Source organism: Glycine soja, chromosome 17 (assembly GCF_004193775.1).
Source record: "Glycine soja cultivar W05 chromosome 17, ASM419377v2, whole genome shotgun sequence".
Lineage (NCBI taxonomy): Eukaryota > Viridiplantae > Streptophyta > Magnoliopsida > Fabales > Fabaceae > Glycine > Glycine soja.
Window position 1 is genome coordinate 36,069,368 of NC_041018.1, and position 22,687 is coordinate 36,092,054.

Genomic DNA, 22,687 nt, shown 5'->3' on the forward strand with positions numbered 1-22,687 from the left:
ATATATCCAAGATTCAAACTAGGTCAGATGGTGTATAAAAACTTAATTAGAATGTACTAATAGTGTAAAAAGTTCTTTATATATATATATATATATATATATATATATATATATATATATATTTCTCTTTAATTATAAGTTATCATGTAAGATATAATTATTATATTTTTTTAATATTTAGTTTAAAATTTACTTACAAATTAATTAATTTTATCGTGTAAATTTTTTTTTATCGACGATAGTCAAATACTGCAAATAAGATTAGTTTATGATTCAGTGGATTGAAAACACTGATAATTTTTTACCTAGGATAAAAAAGAAGTAATTTTAACACGTTAATAATTGAAAAATCTTTATACTAACGTTCTATTAAAATTCAACTCTTAAACTATTCATATTTTAACCTAACATAATACCTTTATCACAAACTTGCGGAGTAAATGAAACCCCAATATAATAAACTTGGGCGGTCACCTGTGTGTGATTGTGAGCGAGCGAGACAAGATTGTGGAATATAACAATGTATATTGTTGAAGAAAGACAGTTGTCATTATCATCACGAAAGAGACTGGAATTTCATATATAACAAATTTGGTTGATTTAAAATTGAAGGGACAACAATTGACAATGATTGGTTATGTTCATCTTATCATTCAACCATTATTTAGCTGTCTCAATTTGATTGTTAATTTGTTTTGGGGGCCATTAAATATTTACGACTTACCTCCAAGTATTTTGTATATCAATTTATCATTAGACTTAAATTCCTGTACCAAAAAAAGAAAATCATTAGACTTAAATTTCTTTGACAATGTTGGAGGATATAGCAGGCGGCGACCTTATCCGAAAAAATTAAAGACATGGAAGAAAAATTGTCTTGCCCTTTATCATAGCTTTTGAGCAGATTCAAAGGCCATTTTAAGGACAGTAATACATAGACGTATAGGTATATATAGGCGGGGACACAAAGTGTGTTTGGAAAATTTCTCACTATGATTGTTGTTTTTGAAGTACTTTCACTGTTTCTAGTTTTGTTCTTGGAGCTTTAACGTTATATAAATATCTTTTGGTGGCATTAATTTATTGTTGAATACGATATCTTGTACCCGAAGTTAATGAGATAAGGATTGATCACCTATAATGATGGAGATTAATTATCAAAGACGGTAATTTATCATAGTTAGCTAAGGGAAAGGGACTATGGTTATGAACCACCTACATTTGGATGGCAGTTTGGATTTGTGGAGTGTCGAAGGGTTGCTAGAAAGGGTGTTGGTTAATTTTGAAAATCGAGATAATCCTGGATAAATCTGAAGTCGTGTATAAACACTTTCAGATTGAATCAAATTTCGGGGTTCAACCAAAATTGTTCAATCGGATAAAATCAGAAGATTATAATTCCAGAGTTTTGTTTTGGTCTTGTGAGTTTTTCACATGTTATGCTTTCTGAACCAGGATGATTATTTATAATCAAAGAACAGGTGGTTATTGGCGGTTGATGGAAGTTATTTAAAAATTGCCGTTGATGGAAGTTTTAGTAACTTCCATGTAACTTCCAACCGTTGATGGAAGTTTTAGTAACTTCCATGTAACTTCCAACCTTTGCCTAAACCGAACATCTCGTTATTACATTAAAACAAGCGTGCACTCTTATTTTAACACAATAAAGAGATCAATTACACTAAAATGTCCAACAAACCTCCCCCATTTTAGTGTAATTACCGATCAAATCACCAAAGTCATAACATACCACAAACTACTGCATAGATGAAATATCGTGACGATTGAATTTCATCTTAGCAAATTACACGTTTCAAATATTCGAATATCAGGGTGTCACTAAGGATTGAACCCTTTCTATTCATAATGAATACATGAAGATAATCTGCACAATAGTTTATAACATTACTCTTGCTCGACACTAGTTTTACTAGCCTGTGTCCCTATCCTTCATAAGCATATCAAAGCCAAGTCCCAGCTTCTTGAAGCGGCTAAACTTCATGCTTATATAGGTAGTCCTTTTCTTTCTTGCACCTGCAAATGCAATTTTTCAAAAGAACCATTGAGAAGTTATACTTCAACCTCCTTAACTTGCAGAACCGAACACATACCTTTTGGGATACTTTCGATGATGTGTTCCAATCTCTACATGTTAAGCTTTCCACATTGAATTCAGCACCTAATGTCATATTAGATGGGAATTGGGTATCTTAACATAAGAGATTTCAGATGGACTTTAATCCTAATCCCACAGCCGACCTTTTTACGAGATCTCTACTTAACCCTTTGGTTAAATGATCGGCCAAATTATGCTGAGTTCTCACAAACTCCACTGATATCACACCATGCATGATTAACTCCCGAACCATGTAGTGTCTAACACCCAAGTGTCTAGACTTCCCATTATACACTTGACTATATGCCTTAGCCAAAGTTGCCTGACTATCACACCTGATAGACATGGGAGGTATAGGTTTGGGCCACAATGGAATCTCATAGATTAGATTTCTTAGCCACTCAGCTTCTTTACCAGCTGCTGCTAAAGCTACAAATTCAGATTCCATTGTTGAATTTGTAATGCAGGTCTGTTTCTTGGATGCCCAAGAGATAGCACCTCCTCCAAGGAGGAATACCCAACCACTTGTGGATGAATAATCCTCCATATTGGTTATCCAACTTGCATCAGAGTAACCTTCAATAACCGAAGGAAATCCAGTATATGTCAAACCATAATCAATGGTTCCCTTTAAGTATTTGAATACTCTATTCATAGCTTGCCAATGATGAGAACTAGGATTACTTGTAAACCTACTGAGTTTAGCAACAGCATAAGCTATATCAGGCCTAGTACTAATCATTGCATACATGAGTGATCCTATCGCCCTTGAGTATTCAAGTTGAGACACTGCTACACCTTTATTAGGTAATAGCTTCAGGTTAGGATCAATGGGAGTACTTACCGGAGAACAATCTTTAAAATTAAATTTCTCCAATATCTTCTCAATATAATGTGATTGAGAGATGGAAATACCATTGTTTCCACGTTTGATCTTTATTCCTAAGATCACATCCGCCTCCCCCATATCTTTCATATCAAACTTAGAAGACAAAAATGCCTTAGTTTCATCAACTTGATCTTGGTCGGTACCAAAGATCAACATGTCGTCTACATACAGACAAATGATAACTCCTTTGCCATGAGTATCAAACTTGCTGTATAGACATTTATCTGCTTGGTTTATAACAAAACCACTAGACAACACAACCTCATCAAATTTTTGATGCCATTGCTTAGGCGCTTGTTTCAAGCCATAAAGAGATTTCATCAGTTTACACACCTTATTTTCATTTCCTGGCATAACAAACCCTTCAGGTTGTTTCATGTATATCTCTTCATCCAATTCACCATTTAAGAATGCAGTTTTCACATCCATTTGGTGAATCATCAGATTGTGGATAGCAGCAAGTGCTAACAACAGTCTAATAGTGGATATCCTAGCAACAGGAGCATATGTATCGAAAAAATCAATACCCTCCTTTTGCCTAAAGCCTTGGATAACCAATCTGGCTTTGTACTTGTCAACAGTACCATCCACTTTCATCTTTCTCCTAAAGATCATCTTACATCCTAATGGCTTACATCCAGGAGGTAAGTCAACCAATTTCCAGGTATTATTTTGCATGATGGAATCCATCTCACTTTGGATTGCTTCTTTCCAGAATACAGCATCCCTTGAAGCCATTGCTTCACTAAAAGTCTTTGGGTCTTCCTCAACATTAAGGCAATATTGATATTGAAATTCAATATCATTCCTTGACCCTTCAACCAAATAGAGTTGAAAGTCATCACCAAATGACTTAGCCTTTCTTACTCTCGTACTCTTTCTAGTTTCAGTACTAGTTGAAGGTATATCCTCAATATTAACTGAGACTTTCGACATGGAATTCATGTCCTTTGGCCTAGGTATAGATGTAAACCTTTGTTCATCAAAGATAGCATCTCGTGACTCTATAACCGAGTTCACAGCAACATAATCATTAGATTCTAGCACATAGAATCTATATGCTTTAGAATGTTCAGCATATCCAATAAATATGCAATCTATACCTCTTTCACCTATGGTTTTCCTTTTAGGTTCTGTAAGCCTGACTACAGCCCTACATCCCCAAATTTTGAGATAACTCAAATTTGGTGTCTTTTTGTGCCAAAGTTCATATGGGGTAACCTTATTCCTTTTGTTAGGAATTCGGTTCAACAAGTAACAGGCTGTCAACATAGCCTCACCCCAAAATCCTTCACTTAAACCCGAATAGGATAACATGGAATTCACCATTTCTTTCAAGGTTCTATTCTTCCTTTCGGCTACACCATTTTGTTGTGGTGTATAGGGAGCTGTAGTTTGATGTATTATTCCAGTAGATTGAAAATAAACCGGATCATAATACTCACCTCCCCTATCCGTACGAAGAGTTTTGATTAGCCCATTTTGATGAAGTTCTACCTCTTTCTTATAAATTTTAAATTTATCAAGAGCTTCATCTTTTGTATTTAATAAATATACATAACAATACCTTGATGCATCATCAATAAAAGTAACAAGATATTTTTTATGACCTAATGATGGAGTAGCATGCAAATCACACAAATCACTATGAATAAGGTCTAAGACTTTAGTCTCACTTTTAACATCCTTAAAAGGTTTCCTAGTGATCTTGGTCAACATGCAAGTTTTGCATTTTTCAATGTTCATATCAAAAGGAGGAATCATACTTGTTTTTGACATATCTTTTAATCTTTTGTAATGAACATGTCCTAATCTAGCATGCCAAATTTCTGATTTTGTCATATTAGTTATAGAACTACACGAGGCCATACAAACAGATTCATGAACAAAAGGAACATCAATGTTTAATTTAAACATTCCATTACAACGATAACCAAATCCAACAAACGAACCATGTCTTGACAAGATGTACTTGTCACTTTCAAGTACTTGCTTGAAACCACAATTATTTAAAACCATACCAGACAATAAGTTCTTACGAATACCAGGTACAAATAAGACATTATCCAAATACAAACTTTTTCCGGAAGTAAAAACTAAATTAACACAACCTAATCCTAGGATTGGTTCAGTTGCAACATTGCCCATCTTCACAATAGAGCCATCATCGATTGGTCTAAATTCCTTGAACCAACGACGATCTTTGCACACATGGCTTGTTGCTCCCGAATCAAACCACCAAGCAACGTCATCATCCTGCACATAGAATGCATCAGATATTAGTGATACATAATTCGAATTCGTATTCGAATTAAAATTATTCACTACAATCTGACCTTGTTGCTTTTCAGGATCATTAGACCCACTTGGACCAGCCTTGTTCTTTCCTTTGAACACCCGGCAATCCCTCTTTAAATGACCAGGTTTCCCACACTTCCAACATGATAATTTTGTCTGTTTGTTTGGACCTTTGTTCTTATTTCCTTGAAATTTTCGTTTGTTACCTTTAGCATTGTAATTTTGCTTAACTGTTCCACTTTCCTCTACCATATTAACGGAAGAGGAACCTGCTACGGTTTTATCATTGACTTTGTCAATTTCCTGAGCCCTCAGCGACTCCTCAATCATGAAATGACTACCGAGTTGAACCAGAGTCAACTCTTCCTTCATATGTTTCAAGGTATGCTTGAAGTCTTTCCAAGAAGAAGGTAGTTTATCAATTATAGATGAAACTGCAATGGATTCATCCATTTTCAAATCATGTTGAGTAAACTGACCCAAAATCCGCAGCAGTTCATTATATTGCTCCATAACAGGCCTCGAATCAATCATTTTGTAATTAAAGAAATTACTAACTAAGAATTTGTTACTTGAGGCATCTTCTGCCATATACTTGGATTCAAGAGAGTCCCATAATTCCTTAGCAGACTCAACATTTTGATAAATATCAAAGAGAGAGTCAGACATACCGTTCAGAATGTGTCCACGACAAATGTAATCGTCGTTCTCCCATTTCGAACGCTTCCTTGTTTGATCCAGAGTTTCGCCTTCCATATACACCGGCATCGGTGTACTCAGCACATACACCACATTCAATGTTGTCAAGAGAAAGTGCATCTTCTTCTGCCATCTTCTGAAATCCTGCCCTTCAAACTTGTCCAACTTTGCAAACTTGCTTGTCATCTTCGAACTATCGTTCGTCATCTCGAAAGATTTGATTCAATCTTTTGTTGGTTAATTTTGAAAATCGAGATAATCCTGGATAAATCTGAAGTCGTGTATAAACACTTTCAGATTGAATCAAATTTCGGGGTTCAACCAAAATTGTTCAATCGGATAAAATCAGAAGATTATAATTCCAGAGTTTTGTTTTGGTCTTGTGAGTTTTTCACATGTTATGCTTTCTGAACCAGGATGATTATTTATAATCAAAGAACAGGTGGTTATTGGCGGTTGATGGAAGTTATTTAAAAATTGCCGTTGATGGAAGTTTTAGTAACTTCCATGTAACTTCCAACCGTTGATGGAAGTTTTAGTAACTTCCATGTAACTTCCAACCTTTGCCTAAACCGAACATCTCGTTATTACATTAAAACAAGCGTGCACTCTTATTTTAACACAATAAAGAGATCAATTACACTAAAATGTCCAACAAAGGGAAACATAAAGAATTAAAGATACTTTGATAGGTGAGGTTGTGGATGACTCAAGTGTTGGGTGTTGCAAATGTAAACACATGCAAATAAACTAAATGGTAAATAACGGGAAAAAAGAAGGTGAACTTATTTATTTTTTACTCACCCTATCGATATGCTTTCGTGATAACATATGTATGAATGTCCATATATATTGGTGCGTCCATACTAAAATTTTATGGGTTTTTATTGGGGAGAAGGAAAACAAGAATAAATAGAGCATTTGATAGCAATTACTGCAGATGAAAAAACTATACGAACAAATTATCATTTGTATCGAGATATCACTGCAAATTCCCTATTTAAAAAAATTATTTTGATCTTCTCAATCATAAATTCTTGATTTGATCTTTCTTATTTTGATGTGTGACTTCTCTATCAAGGACCGATAAAAAAATATATGATTGAGTGTAGATACTTACGCAAGCACTTGTTAAAAGGATTACAAAAATAAATTAATAATTGAATCACCATTGAGATCTTGTGTTTTGGCCCTGCAGTTTACTGACACTATTGTATTTTACGACAGACTTATTATGACGGTTAAATAAAAAATGTCGTTGAAGGTAACACGATGGTAGTCTTGTAATTTTAAAAATTACATACACGCCGGTTATTGAATGACCGTCTTAGAAGGCGAGTTTAATAATTATTGCGATGGGTAGAAAAGACCCTCATAGTTGTATTAGTGTACAACAATGACCTTTTCCTTTTGACCGTCTTTGAATGATTTACTTATTTTTATTCCCGAAATGACTAATAATAACGTTAACCTAGCTATCTTTGTCCTCGAGAGCTCTCAGTCGCGCGTAACCTTGCTTCTTCTCCTCGAGAGCTATGTTTGAATGATTTACTTGTTTTCCCTCTAATCAGATGTTTTCTGGCCCTAGTAATCCCTCCATTAATAACTTTGTTTGAAAAATTGTGTGCCACATTTGAGGTATTGGTAGGATTTGCATGGTAGTAGTACTTGGTGACCAGGTGTATGTTCTTGTCACTGGTGGCAGAATCTAGCTGAAAACTGAAATGGAGAACTGGTCTTGCATTGTAGAAACAAATAGAAAAATTTAAAGATAAAATATTTAAAGATAAAATTTTATCACTCATAATAATATTACGTATTAAATTTAAATAAGATTGTCTTTCTCCATTACAATTTCTCCATTACAATATCTGTTGTAGAAGAAAAATTGGTTGGAAAAAGGAAATCCAAAAATCAATTTGTTGTCACTTTACCTAATATGTCCTTTTTTCAGCTTGGTGGAGGTTATCTTTTTGGGCTTCTAGTGGGATTCCTTGCTGACTCTATAGGTGCAATTGTTGGTGCTGGAGCTGCATTTCTTCTTGGTATAACAATAAGTTTTTCAAATTTTACATTTTTAAGTACTTGTCAAAGTTATACAAGTTTTTGTCCGGTATTTGCTACTCAAGAGTTGATTTATGCTAGTTTTTCCTTGATTAATACAAGGTGCTCTCTCTTCATGTGCATGATTTTTGCAACGTCATTAACATTTCTATTGGGCGTAACTTCAATCCGTGTTTCCATATGATGATATAATTATTTCTATCCTATTACTTTACTTACCCATATCTTTGTCAATTTGGACAGATTGGGAGATCATTTGTCATTTCTAGTTTGAAGGATTATCCACAATTCAGATAAGGGGAAATTGCAATTCGAAGATTTGCTTTTAAGGTTTGTAGGTTAATTTTTAACACTGGTGTGAGATTCTTGATTCTATTGTTGTTAACTTTCTAATGTTCCTCTCCTCTTTTTAACCTTTTTTCTAGGTTTCTTATTTCTGAACTCTCAACTCTTTGTGGTGTGGGTCATGAAATTAAGAAAACTTTAAAATATCAATGGATATATTAAAGTGGTATTGTGTTTGATTATCTGTTATTGTTAATACAAAGAACTATCAAGTACCAAGCCTATCCCACTAGGCAAGGTCAGCTTTTCATGGATCATTTAGTAAAACACTATAAAAAACTGTGATTGCCTGTTAAAATGAGCAAGTATACTTTCTTATTTATTGTGAAGGTCATATTGGTATGTTGGTTAATGTTAATGAGGTCCATCATACCAGAGATCATCTTTAGTAGTAGCAACTAGTTGTATATCAGTTCTAGATGTATATTATGTCCTTGTCTTGATAACATCAACATCAAGACAGAATCTACAAAATCTAGTCAAATTCCATTTTGGTCTTTATCTGCATATAACAGTTTACGACACTGAAAAATTAGTTTGTATGCTCTGTATATTTGATTGGCCAGAAAAGGAGGAAGAGGAGCAATTTTAATTAAGCTGCTAAACTTATATGTCTTGTCATATTAATGAAACTATACCTCCGATTTTGGGCCGACCTATGTGCATTATAGATTTGTGGTTTGCAGAACTATATCTTGTTTAATTTTCAGCTGAACCTGATTTAAAACTAAGTTTTATTGTAATTATATTTCGAAACTTAGTTTGAAATAGAAGCAAGAGTAGAGTTTTTATCCAAACTTTAGTTCCAAACTGTAGTCCAAACATAGCCTTACCAAGGGAGTGGCCATGCTTCTCAGTTCTGACAACAAGGACTGCAAATTGCAATGCAATAACCATAACCAGGCTGTATAGCAAAGCACATTTGAAGTTCGTTTCTAGGAACTGAATATCATGGCAGACATAGGGCACACAAATCACATCAAATGTCAACATGTCAAAAAATATATATATATATATATAGTCAGACTAGAGAAGGAATTTTTCTAATTTATGTAAGAAATAACTATAATTAGGTTGTCCGGTTGATATGATTTTTCTCTTCATCAACTTGTTAGTATTTTCTTAATGAAAAAAAAATCATCCAGAAATCAATCTTATATTTCTAATATATTTACAAGTATCTCATTCACTTTTATAAAAAAATAAGTACAATCATTAATATGTGTTACAAGTAATTAGAAATAAAAGAAAAATTTAATAAGAAAATAATAATTCTATATTTTTTATAATTAACAAAAAATATATATTTTTTTTACTTTTTTATAGACCGGGGTAATATGAGGTACAATAAAATCTTTGACTGAGAGGATCAAATTTCTTCCATTAGTAGTTCTAGAAATTGGCAATGTTACAAAGGAGTTTGCTAACACATGTAGAGTTGTGACAAAACTTCCTACAATCTTTAACATTTGGCCTCGAAATTTGTTCTTCTTCGTCAAAGATTGCTTCCTTACAATCTTTTCAAAACTTCCTTTTGTATACTAGGGACCTCGAAACATTTGTACTTCTACAAATCTCCTTAGAATCTTTAACAAATGCCCTCTATCCATCCACATTTCTACAAGGACTGATCTTTCTAGAGATAGGTGGATTGATACTTGGGTGATTTGATTAGCGATGCATATAACTATGATGTTTATTGCTTTAGAGTTCAGAATGATGATGAATGACAATGCATATAAATGTTTGTGTTCGAGTATGTCACCCTCATGGATTGAATGCTTATTTGTGCCTTTGTGTTTACAGTGACCCTTGAACTCACCCGCACTGTGTCACTCATGCTTTGACTGGGTCCTCTGTGTCTTCAATCTCTGGGAACCAACGCCCGAGAAGATCATCAGTGAAGTCTCCATCAAAGGTAAGTACCCCTGTTTTATGTTTTTTCCTTTCATGAAAGTTTGGTGGTTTCTTTATTTACTAAAGCCAGTAATTGGATATTGATTAGCGTTATCCTCCTTTTAATTATGTTGCGAGCATTTCTTACTTATTTGTGGATTATGATGTAATACAAAAACACGTTTTCTAGAGAAATTATGCACAAAGAAAATTAGGAGAAGATAGACTGTTTTTGTTTAGAAAATGTAACAAGATACATAGAATAGTAAGAGCAAAATATCCAAGCCAAAGCAAAACCTTTGGTCACAAAGACAATGCCAAATACAAACTGTAAGGCTTTTGGTGCCCTCTCCCATTGCAAAAATTCCTATTGAAACAAATCTCGTTAGACCTTCTTTTCTCTGTCCCCTAACTCTCTTTCCTAAATCCTCTTGCCCCTTTTAGATTATGCTTGTGAGGGCTTTTAGTAACAAACCCAGCCTTAGTAGTTGCTGGGTTGGTTGGACTGTTGGCTGCTGAGTTAATTGGATATGAGTTTCCTATCAGTATCTTAATGTTTCAGAACTAAGGAAGAGTCAACAATGACATCTTTAGTAGCATAAGCAATATTCAGATAATTGGGAAAAACGGCAGACATGCCATCAATTGTCCTATCTTCAGGAGTCTCGACCTAAAACATCTAGGAAACTTTTAAATGCCACTTCAAAACTTTCTGCATCAACGAAGACTATGAATATGATTATACCAGGTCATCCAATTGATCCAATGGCTCATATTAAGTGGTGCAACAGTGCACCCAGGGGTGTGCCATCATAGACTTGTCCAAACAATATGATAATCTAATCCTTTCTTTATGTTCAGGAAAAGGAAACATATCCAAAGGTTCCAATGACCCTAGTTGATACATGGGTATTGGCAGCATAAGCTAACCTCGCAAGTCCGAAGTCAGCAACCTGTGCTAAAACAAGGGTGAATTACCATCCAGACTTCGTATTTAGAGAAAACTAATGTTTCTAGATTGAAAAACAAATTTCAGCATAGTACATGACCAAAACAAAATGTATGCATACCTGTGCCTCATAAGCATTATCCAAAAGTATGTTTGCGGACTTTATATCTCTGTGAATAATCTTTTGGCTGCCTAGAGATAGATAAAATACTTTAGTTATTCATAGAAATGAAAAATTAACATTGACATAAGAAATTTTGAAATGAAATATGAAATATAAAAATCCAGAAGTTTTTTGCAGGCAGTTGTCTTCCTATTAAATAAAAAAATCATGCGCTATGTAATTCCTTAGTTAGGTCCTCAAAAAGGTTGAAAATATGCCACACTCTTGTAAATGTCTACTTTGTATTTGTAATAGTTGGAATAGTTGCTAAGCTCTACCCAAAATTTACTTCTGTTTGTAGTTACAAACACAGTGGTGTTCGGAGAAATGTTCAGAAGAGTGAAGCATAGTCAATAATTATGTGATCTCCTTAAGATACAATGAAACATAAACAAATAAAGTGACTCAAAAGTAACAACAATCTTTCTTAAAGCGTGAAATGAACTTCATAACACTATTGACATCTAAGAGGTATTCATATTGTAACTTGTAAGATCTTATAGGCTTTAGGATAGTTCTCTGCTTCAGAAATTTTTTATACATCAGTACATAATCTTCTCGTAACATCCATCAAACATCAAGCAAAGTTAAGGGATGAGAGGATAACAAATTAAGAATTATTAAATTGTTGGCCCATAATTCATGGAGAAAGGGTAGCTAGGAGTGTCTTCAGATAACAGAAAATTATGACTCACTCGACAAGGATAAAAGGAGTATTTCAACACATAACTTGAAAACCTATACACATCATATAATGAGTTTAACTGAACCCCCTTAAACCATCCGGGTTCCACCTAAAATTTGTCAGAAATTAAAATTAAATTGTGCAGTTCAGATTTTCTACACAACATTTGCACAATCATTTTGTTGGTAAATATTTGTGTTTTAATTTAAAATTTATAAATATATATTAATTCTATTTTATAAAATAATATTTATTTTAGATTCTCTTAAGATTTTGTTTTAATGAGTCAAACTAGTTTGTTATATTTGTTGTGACAACTGTAGGTTGGTTTTCCAACAGTCATATTTCTAATGGTCATATTTTGTTATTGCAAAATGCCTATATATATCTCTTTCCTCTTTTCTAGAAATGACAGATTGAGAGCTCTGGTTTCTTTCTGCAAAAAATTTATCTCTTTCTTTTCCTATACAAAACTTAATTTTTGTGAGAGCAAGAGCATTGGTGTTCATAAGGTTCGGGGATCCTTTCGCTGCACACGATCGGAACCAATGGGTTGTCGTATCTTGGGAGAGGAGCGTAATCAGAATTTGTTACCCGTGCAGTGGGGGCATTTTCTCTCTAAGGATAGCGTTTACGTGCTTCAACCCAGGCTATATCTTTCTTCCCTTATTTTTTTTTTCTTGTGCTTATTGTATGTTATAATGCATTATTCATGTGCTACCAATTAAATTTAATTTGCTACTGCTATTTTGTTATTTAATTCAAGACTGTGCATCTTCTTCATATTTATTTTCTTTCATTTTTTATTTTATTTTCCATCAGTCTTAGAGAGAAAAATTTTATTTTTTCACTTTCTTCTTGCATAGTCTTTTTGCAGTAGCATCCTATTTTATCAAAATGTCCGCCATGGATATGATTAAGTCCCTTTCCAGTAAGCCTGAAAAATTTACGGGTGAAAATTTTTTCTGTTGGCAACAACATGAAATTCTGGCTTACTGAATTGGATTTATACTCTGTGATTTCTAAAAGAGAAATAAAAACTTCAACTTCCTCTACTGATATAGTTCAAACTGATGCAACCATTAAGCATGATGTTTCTGATAAAGATATTTTATGTCATGGACGCATTTTAAGTGCTTTGGCTGATAACATATATAAGATTTTTTGCCATACCAAAACTTCTGTTGAGTTATGGGAAGCACTTGAATTGAAATATGGATCTGCTGAAAAAGGTTTAAGTCGTTACTCTTGTGAAAAAATGATTGAGTTTCAAATGATTGATGGAAAATCTATTTCAGATCAGATCCATGAATTTGAAAACATTGTTTATGACATGAAATTGAAAGGAATCGTTTTGCCTGACATTATGCTTGTGGCTTTCATGATATCAAAATTGCCTCCTTCGTGGACTGATTTTGCTCGAAGCTTGAAACATAAACATGAAAGTTTTACCTTTGATGATTTGCTAGTCTGTCTCCGCATTGAGGATAAACATCGTTCATCTCAAAAACACTTGCAAAAATCTGATTCTCACTCTAAGGCCTATCTTGTTGAGAGCTCTAGCAAACCTTTCTCTAAGTCCTTCAAAAGGCATGGGTTTAACAAAAATAAATTTGGTAGAAAGCCTTCATTTTCTAAAAATAAGAACAATGCTTTTAATAACAACAATAAGCCTAAGGATAAAAATTCGGGGAATGAAATTTTTTGCTTTGTTGTGGGCGAGCTAATCATTTGGCTAAGAATTGTTTTCAACGTCATCGCCAGCCCACGTCTTTCCCTAAACCGTAGGCTAATGTTGTTACCACCAGTGCTGCCTCTGATTCCCCATCTGACAGGAATCAAGCACACGTACTGTGAGCATGGGGAATGGGAGTATGGCACATGTGTTAGGAGAAGGTCAAGTGAAGCTAGAGCTATCTTCGGGAAACTTTATTGTTTTAGATGGTGTCTATCATATTTCTGATATTAGGAAAAATTTAATAAGTACTTCTTTGTTAGTCCAACAAGGGTACAAGGTTGTCTTTGAATCCAATAGAGTTGTTATTACGAGACATGGTAATTTTATTGGTAAAGGCTACATTTGTGATGGTTTGTTTAAGTTAAATCTTATGTCTCATTCTATTAATAAAATATCCAATATTTCTTCTTTTGTTGCAAATGTTGAATGTTCTAATATGTGGCATGCTAGACTTGGACATGTGAATTTGAATTCTATCAAAAGAATGACGTCTCTTAATCTTATTCCTAAGGCTTCCATTGATTTAAAACAAAAATGTGAAACATGTATTCAAGCAAAACAACCTAGAAAGAGTTTTACTACATGTATTGAAAAAGAAACTAACTTGCTTGAATTGGTTCATAGTGATGTATGTGATAGTAATGATGTGTTAACACGTGGTGGTAAGAGATATTTTATTACTTTTATTGATGATTTCTCCAAATATTGTTATGTGTATTTAGTTAATCACAAAAGTGAATTGTTTGATAAGTTCAAAGTATATAAAACAGAAGTAGAAAATCAATTAGAAAGAAAAATTAAAATTTTACGTTCCGATAGAGGTGGAGAATACACATCTTTAGACATGAGTAATTTTTGTGAAATGCATGGTATTATTCATGAAGTGACACCTCCGTATGCTCCTCAATCTAATGGTATTGCAGAAAGAAAGAATCGTACATTGCTTGATATGGTGAATGCTATGCTTGTAAGTTCTGGTTTACCAAGTAATATGTGGGGTGAAGCTTTGTATTCTGCATGTCATATTCTTAATAGAGTGCCTTATAAAAATTTTGAAAAAATCCCTTATGAGCTACGGAGAAAAAGAGAACCAAACCTGAAATATCTTAAAGTGTGGGGGTGTCTAGCAAAGGTAAACATTCCCATTAATAAGAAAAGGAAAATTGGACCAAAAACTGTTGATTGTGTTTTTGTTGGATACTCTATGCATAGTACTACTTATAGATTTTTGGTAGTTAATTCAGAAGTGTCTGAAATTTCTAATGGTACTATTATGGAATCTAGAGATGCTACTTTCTTTGAAAATATTTTTCCTTTGAAAAATAAATTGTCTAAATCTGTTTGTGATACTTCTTGTTCTAATTTGTCTACTTGTAGTAATACTAATAAGGACATTGTGTTTGAACCTAGGAGGAGTAAAAGATCTAAAAAAGTTAAGGATTTTGGTTCTAAATTTTGCTCTTTTTTGCCTGAAGATGATCCTAAAACTTATGGTGAGGCCATGAGGTCTATTGATGCACCTTTTTGGAAAGAAGCTATTATTGATGAAATGAGTTCTCTTAAAAATAATAAAACTTGGTTTCTTACTGATCTTCCCCCTGGTTGTAAAAGTATAGGTTGTAAGTGGGTTTTTCGAAAGAAATTAAGAACTGATGGATCTATAGAAAAATTTAAGGCAAGGCTTGTTGTGATTGGGTGTAAACAAATAGAAGGTGTAGATTTCTTTGATACATATTCTCCTGTTTCTAAAGTTACTACCATTAGGGTCTTAATTGCACTTGCTTGTGTTTTTAATTTAGAAATTCATCAAATGGATGTAAAAACTGCCTTTTTAAATGGTGAATTAGAAGAAGAAATTTATATGAGCCAACCTGAAGGCTTTGTAGAACAGGGGAAGGAAAAGAAAGTTTGCAAACTTGTTAAATCTTTATATGGTTTGAAACAAGCTCCAAAACAATGGCACGAAAAATTTGACCAAGTTGTTCTTTCATATGGTTTTCAAATCAATAATACTGATAAATGTGTGTATGTGAAACAATTTGATGATAATGGATGTGTCATTTTATGTTTGTATGTGGATGACATATTGATATTTGGTAGTAATATGCAATTCATAAATGATGTGAAGTCTTTCTTGTCTAGAAATTTTGATATGAAGGACCTTGGTCCTATAGATGTGATTTTGGGTATTAAGCTTATAAAGAAAAATGATGGCATGATTTTAACCCAATCACACTATGTTGAAAAGCTGTTGAAGAAGTTTAATTATTTTGATGTGAAACCTGTTTCTACTCCTTATGACTCATCCATCAAGCTAAAGAAAAATTTGGGTAAAGGAATTTCTTCACATAAATATTCTCAAATTATCGGTTCTTTGTTGCATTTGACAAACTTCTCTAGGCCTGACATTGCATATGCAGTTGGTAGATTAGGAAGGTGTACTAATAATCCTGATCATTCTCATTGGATTGCATTAGAAAGAGTTTTTAGATACTTAAAAGGAACCATCAATTATGACATTCATTATACATGTTTTCCTGCAGTAATTGAGGGGTTTAGTGATGCAAATTGGATTTCTGATTCTGATGAAACAAAATCAACAAGTGGTTATGTTTTTACTTTAGCTAGTGGTGCAGTATCATGGAAATCTGCTAAACAAGCTATTATTTCACGTTCTACTATGGAAGCAGGAATTATTGCTTTAGATACTGCTACTAGTGAGGCTGAGTTTCTTAAAAATTTGTTATGTGATCTACCATTGTTGAATAAGCCTATACCTCCAATTCCAATGCATTGTGATAGTCAAGTTGCTATATCTAAAGTTACTAGCAAAAATTTTAATGAAAAAAGAAGACACTTAAGAGTGAGACATAAGTCTATCAGAAATTTGATTTCTCATGGTGTCATTTCTCTTGACTTTGTCAGGTCAACAAATAATATTGCGGATCCGCTTACAAAAGGGTTGACGCGTCAACAAGTACTTGAGTCGTCGAGGGGAATGAAATTAAAGCCCATTATTTAGTTACAACAATGGACACCCGTCTCCGTGTGATTGGTGATCCCATGAATGGAATTCAACGGGTAACAACGAAATTGTTTGTTGACTAAAGTACACCAAAATGAAATTTGACGGAGCTGTTCCGTTTCTCATTCCTATGACGAGGTGTATTATAAATTGTGGCAATATTAAGGTTGAGGTATTTATATATGTGTATTTTTGGTAAAAAAAACAAAATACCTCTTAATGAATCCGATGACAATTATTGTAGGGGTGAGGGTCACAACTCACTCTTTGAGGATTCACCTAGTGAGTGTGGTGGTGGGGCCGTCACGGTGAGATATGGGCTAATCTCTAAAGGACACTCACGAAACAAGATACAAGCGCAAGGCCGTGTAACGCGCTACCACTGATTAGAACCTAATTGAACGCCAATATTGTAGGGGTTGTGTACTAAAGTCCGGTTAAAGAATATGTAGTTCAAGACAATCAAGTCACTACATTTTTCTCGGATGGAAGTTCATAAACACTAGGTATAAGGCTCAAACCCGGAAGGTTCCTTATACCGAAATACAATATCACATGCTCTTACTCTTATGTTTTTATACAAATTATCTTTTAGAAAATATATTTTAAAATTTTAAATTATGTGGGGGAATGTTGGTAAATATTTGTGTTTTAATTTAAAATTTATAAATATATATTAATTCTATTTTATAAAATAATATTTATTTTAGATTCTCTTAAGATTTTGTTTTAATGAGTCAAACTAGTTTGTTATATTTGTTGTGACAACTGTAGGTTGGTTTTCCAACGGTCATATTTCTAACGGTCATATTTTGTTGTTGCAAAATGCCTATATATATCTCTTTCCTCTTTTCTAGAAATGACAGACTGAGAGCTCTGGTTTCTTTCTGCCAAAAATTTATCTCTTTCTTTTCCTATACAAAACTTAATTTTTGTGAGAGCAAGAGCATTGGTGTTCATAAGGTTCGGGGATCCTTTCGCTGCACACGATCGGAACCAATGGGTTGTCGTATCTTGGGAGAGGAGCGCAATCAGAATTTCTTACCCGTGCAGTGGGGGCGTTTTCTCTCTAAGGATAGCGTTTACGTGCTTCAACCCAGGCTATATATTTCTTCCCTTAATTTTTTTTCTTGTGCTTATTGTATGTTATAATGCATTATTCATGTGCTGTCAATTAAATTTAATTTGCTACTGCTATTTTGTTATTTAATTCAAGACTGTGCATCTTCTTCATATTTATTTTCTTTCATTTTTTATTTTATTTTCCAACACACAATCATTTCCCCAGCAATCAAAAGATTTTTAAAATGTTGCATTCCACTTGAACAATATAGAGGTTCTGTTTAGATAAACTTTTTTTATAAACACTTATGGGAGACGAAAATAAATACAGATATGCTTACAGTCCTCAAGCAGATATGCTAGGCCCTTTGCAGCACCTATTGCAATCTTTAGCCTCTTGGCCCAATGTAACACTGCCATTCCACTTTCTGTAATAATACACATATGATGATGAGAAGCAAATGAAATACAGAGAAAACACGAACTCCATTATCATTTTCGAAGAAAAAATCAAGGGAAACTCACGTTACCATGCAAGTGATGATGAAGTGTTCCATTAGGAACATACTCATAGATAACAGTTCTTTGCCGCTCATATATGCAATAACCAACTAATGCCACCAAATGTCGATGATGAACACAGCTGATGATCTCCACTTAAGCCTTCAATTCCCTTTCTCCCTGTCCACTGCCAGCCTTAAGCTGCTTTACTACAACTGTTTTTCCATTTGGCACCCAACCTTTGTAAACACACCCAAACCCTCCTTCCCCAATAAGCTTTTGATTAGAAAATGCATTGGTCATTTCCATAACCATTTCATAGGTAAAAATTATTTGAACACTTTTGAACTGAGCCGAGTCGTAAGAAGCGCCTAAATGTTGCATGCTCATATTCCCATTTCCATAATTGTTTGCAAGGGGAGGCGATGGGATAGGCTGCTGAACATAGTAATGCCCATTAGCACCTGGTGGCCATCACAATTAGACAAGAAAATCAAATGTAGCAAGGCAATGAATAAGTAAAGAGAAATGCTGATTGGTATGAAAACTTAGTGAAAGACATGTATGAAAGTGAAATTTCTCTCCCAGGATAAAAAATTATTTGTTACAAATTTCCGGAAAAAATTATTTGTTACAAATTATTTATTGGGAGGTTACACAATTATTTTTTTTAATCCCCAAAATATCTTTTTATCCTTATTCTGGATTTTACCATGTTATTAATGTAGTTAGGACATTTATGTTTAGTTACTAAATCTGTTGATTATTTAAGTTAGTTACAAAAGTTAAACTTTGTATAAGCATGGCATTTACCTAATAATAATAGTTTGTTGTACAATGAAGCATATCAATACAAATCCATCTTTCATCTTTAAGCTCTCTAAGACTGATATCTTATACATATAATTATTATTACTCCAATGAATGAATCCTACTAGTAAGCAAGGTTGTAAGTGAGCTAAACTGCTCATGAATTAGTCAGAAATCAATTCGTTAAATATTTCAGTCAAACTCAATTCTCAACCAAATTTCTTGCATATCATCTATTACTTCCTCCTATTTCTTTTGTGATCATATGATCCACTACCTTCTCCACTCCTAACATACCCTCCACCCTCACTTGTGCTACCACCACTAACAAAGCCTTCACAACCTCCACCATCACTAGTGTAACTACCACCATCGAAGCCTTCACAAACTCCTCCATTAGGAACTGCTCCTCCTCTAACTTTGAAATCCAACAACCCTTCTTCATCAGGTCTATGATATAAGTAATTACTATAGAAGTTAGGAGAAATCCTTTGTAAATTGTGTCAAAATAAAGTTTATTATTGATTGATTGATTTTTTTTTTCAATGTTATACATAGAATCTTGTATTTTATATTTGTTTTTATCCAACAAATGAGAGTTACGTACAGAAAGTAAAAGCCTAATTAATGTTAAGATTATTTTACTAATGTGGTTGCATGTCTTTGTAGGCTGATAGAGTTATTTTGTCTTTAAAACATGAGAAACCTCATTGAACATACCAAAACTGTCCCTATTGATGAAGAGTACTTCATGTTGCATCGGACATGACAAACCTCATTGAACCTATATAATTGCTTTAGATATAAATATATCAACATAGTTGCCTTGCATGGTTTTCAATCATTTGAATAAGGCTTAATAGCTTCAATTTTGCCCGCCTTTGTATTGTTTTACTTCTTGTTTTGATTGTTTCCCCCATTCATGGTACAAATTATATCAAGGACTTCAGAAATACATATTTTCTGTACCATTTTACTACATCCCTGCACTCATTGTGGTTGTTAGTCAGCATCTTTCGAGGTATGTATGTATTTATGAAAGTACTGTGCTTATTGTACGTCCTTGTTGAAATATAAGTATTCTTTTATATTCGTAGTTACGTGCAATATGAGTGAAACCTAGTTTCCCGTTTGAGATTCAATACACTGATTAATACGAATAGTTTGGATTAATCGATGCATTGAGTCTTGAATTGTCCATTTGGACAGTTTGGGAAGACATTTTTTTATAGTTGATTCATACGTAGAGGTAAATTCTCTTTTGAATGATTTGTTGAAATTTTGGTATACTGCATCTGACATTGTTCTTTGAGTGCATATTTGACTATGGTGATTATGCAGCATGTCATCGCTTTCTTTTTGTGTACCTGAAGACCAATGCCAAATGCTGCCAAAATTTCGTCAAATCACTCGAAAGAGATTTTACCTGTACGTTTGAATCAACTATAAAAATGTTTTCCTGAATGGGATAGGGCCACACCTTTAATGAAAAAAGTGAGTTTAGCATACATGATAGATAACTTAATGATTTTGATCAATAGCACAGACGAAAGATGGATCAAAGTTGAATGAAAGCATCACGCATTAGTGACGAGTATAGGAATGGGGTCGAACAATTTCTACAATTTACACAACTTAATGCTGAAAGTTTGAGGGGAGATTTTTTTTGCCCATATGTTCAATGTTTGAATGGGAGACGACAGTCAATAAATGAAATCAGATCACATCTTATATGTCACGACATCATTCCGAATTACACAAAATGGATATGGCATGGGGAATTGCCCGACATTCCAACTGTTTCTCGTACTCAACCGGTACATGAAGACACCGAAGATCGTATAGAGGACATGATCCGTGATCTTGGACAAGACACTTTTGAACAAACATGTGACACCCTCTACCCCTCACATATATATTAATAAAGGAATAAAAATTCAAATATTAATTAAAAGTATTTTTTTAAATTTTTTAAATACAAGCCTTTCAAATGGTTAAAAGGCTCACATTCACTTTCTTCTACATCATATTCAAACTTGTCCAAATAAATAATAAAGTCATCTCGGCTCAAACAAGACCATCTAAGTTTCATACAATTAATATAGAACCTATATCCTAATGTCACATCCTATCAGAGCGTGGTGTTCTCGTGTCCTCTAGCATGAGGTTCTTCACAGTCATCCACCTATTCATCTGCTGTCCCGAACACAAAGTTCAAGATCATCACAGGATCCAAACACAAACAGCAAACCGGGAGTGAGTTATCACATTCGTAACTGCTAGAGAGAAACAAGATAACATATAGTAGCCAAATACAATTTACTTAACATATCTCACATTATTTCATCACTTTGTCATTCAAAATTTACTTTTCAATCATCAATCACACCTTTCAATCATCAATCACAATACACAAGAATCACACACTCCGATCAAGACATAATAACACATCAATTTGATATTAAACAATTAACAAGCGTATGCAATAGTTATGCTAAGACTCAAGCCTATATGCAATGTGGCACCATGTCAGTGAAAAACCTCGTCAGGCGCCTAGGAGTACATGACAAGACAAACCACACACTAGCAAGTCAAGTCACTCTAACTAGGTAATATCATAGGGAGACCAGTCAGGGTCACAGTATTTTGCGAGAATGCTCTAACCATATGGGATCAACATAGGCTTAAAGGAGCACTCAAACTGTGTGACCCCCAAGGCCTACACTCCGAAGAGTCTGTCAGGGCCTTTCCCTCCTGATTCAGGTCCAACCCAGAAAACATCTTAGCACACAGATTCTATCTGTGAATTGTACAAAACACACAACTCCTCAATTGTTCTCAAAATAATTTTAACTCGTCGCCCTTAAAGGAACTTAACATTAACTCGTCGCCCAAAAAGGGACTTAGCATCAACTTGTCGCCCAAAAATGGACTTAGCATTAACTCGTCGCCCAAAAAGGGACTTAGCATTAACTCGTCGCCCTAAAAGGGACTTAGCATTAACTCGTCGCCCTTAAAGGGACTTATGGTCGTGTGATTGTACAATTCATAGTTCACAACTCAATGCACATATATATCTCAATCATATACATACTCAATTTATCACATACACTTAATCTCAATCACAATGATATAATCTCAATTTAACATGTTATCACACCTCATGAGTCATATACATTTTACTTATGAACTATGCAATACACACATTTACTCAATTGTTTTCAAAATTATTTTAACTCGTCGGGTTCCCACAGTGGATCTCATCACAATACTCGTCGCCCTTAAAGGGTCTAACAATTGCGTGATTGCATAGTTCATAGTTCACAACTCAATACATATATCTCATCTCAATACACACGTATTTCATTATCCGTCACATGTTCAATTTATCACATACGCACAGTTTGAATCATTATTTCATAACCTAAACATAACAATTTATACAAA

At 34.0% G+C, this 22,687-nt stretch overlaps 1 long non-coding RNA gene across 1 annotated transcript; it reads left to right on the forward strand.

Annotated features, from left to right (window-relative positions):
- The first annotated feature begins 18,115 nt into the window (after positions 1-18,115).
- Positions 18,116-21,098, forward strand: LOC114393683. The gene is made up of 2 exons (XR_003662575.1): positions 18,116-20,261; positions 20,787-21,098. It is a non-coding gene; the product is annotated as an uncharacterized LOC114393683 (long non-coding RNA).
- Positions 21,099-22,687: the final 1,589 nt, after the last annotated feature.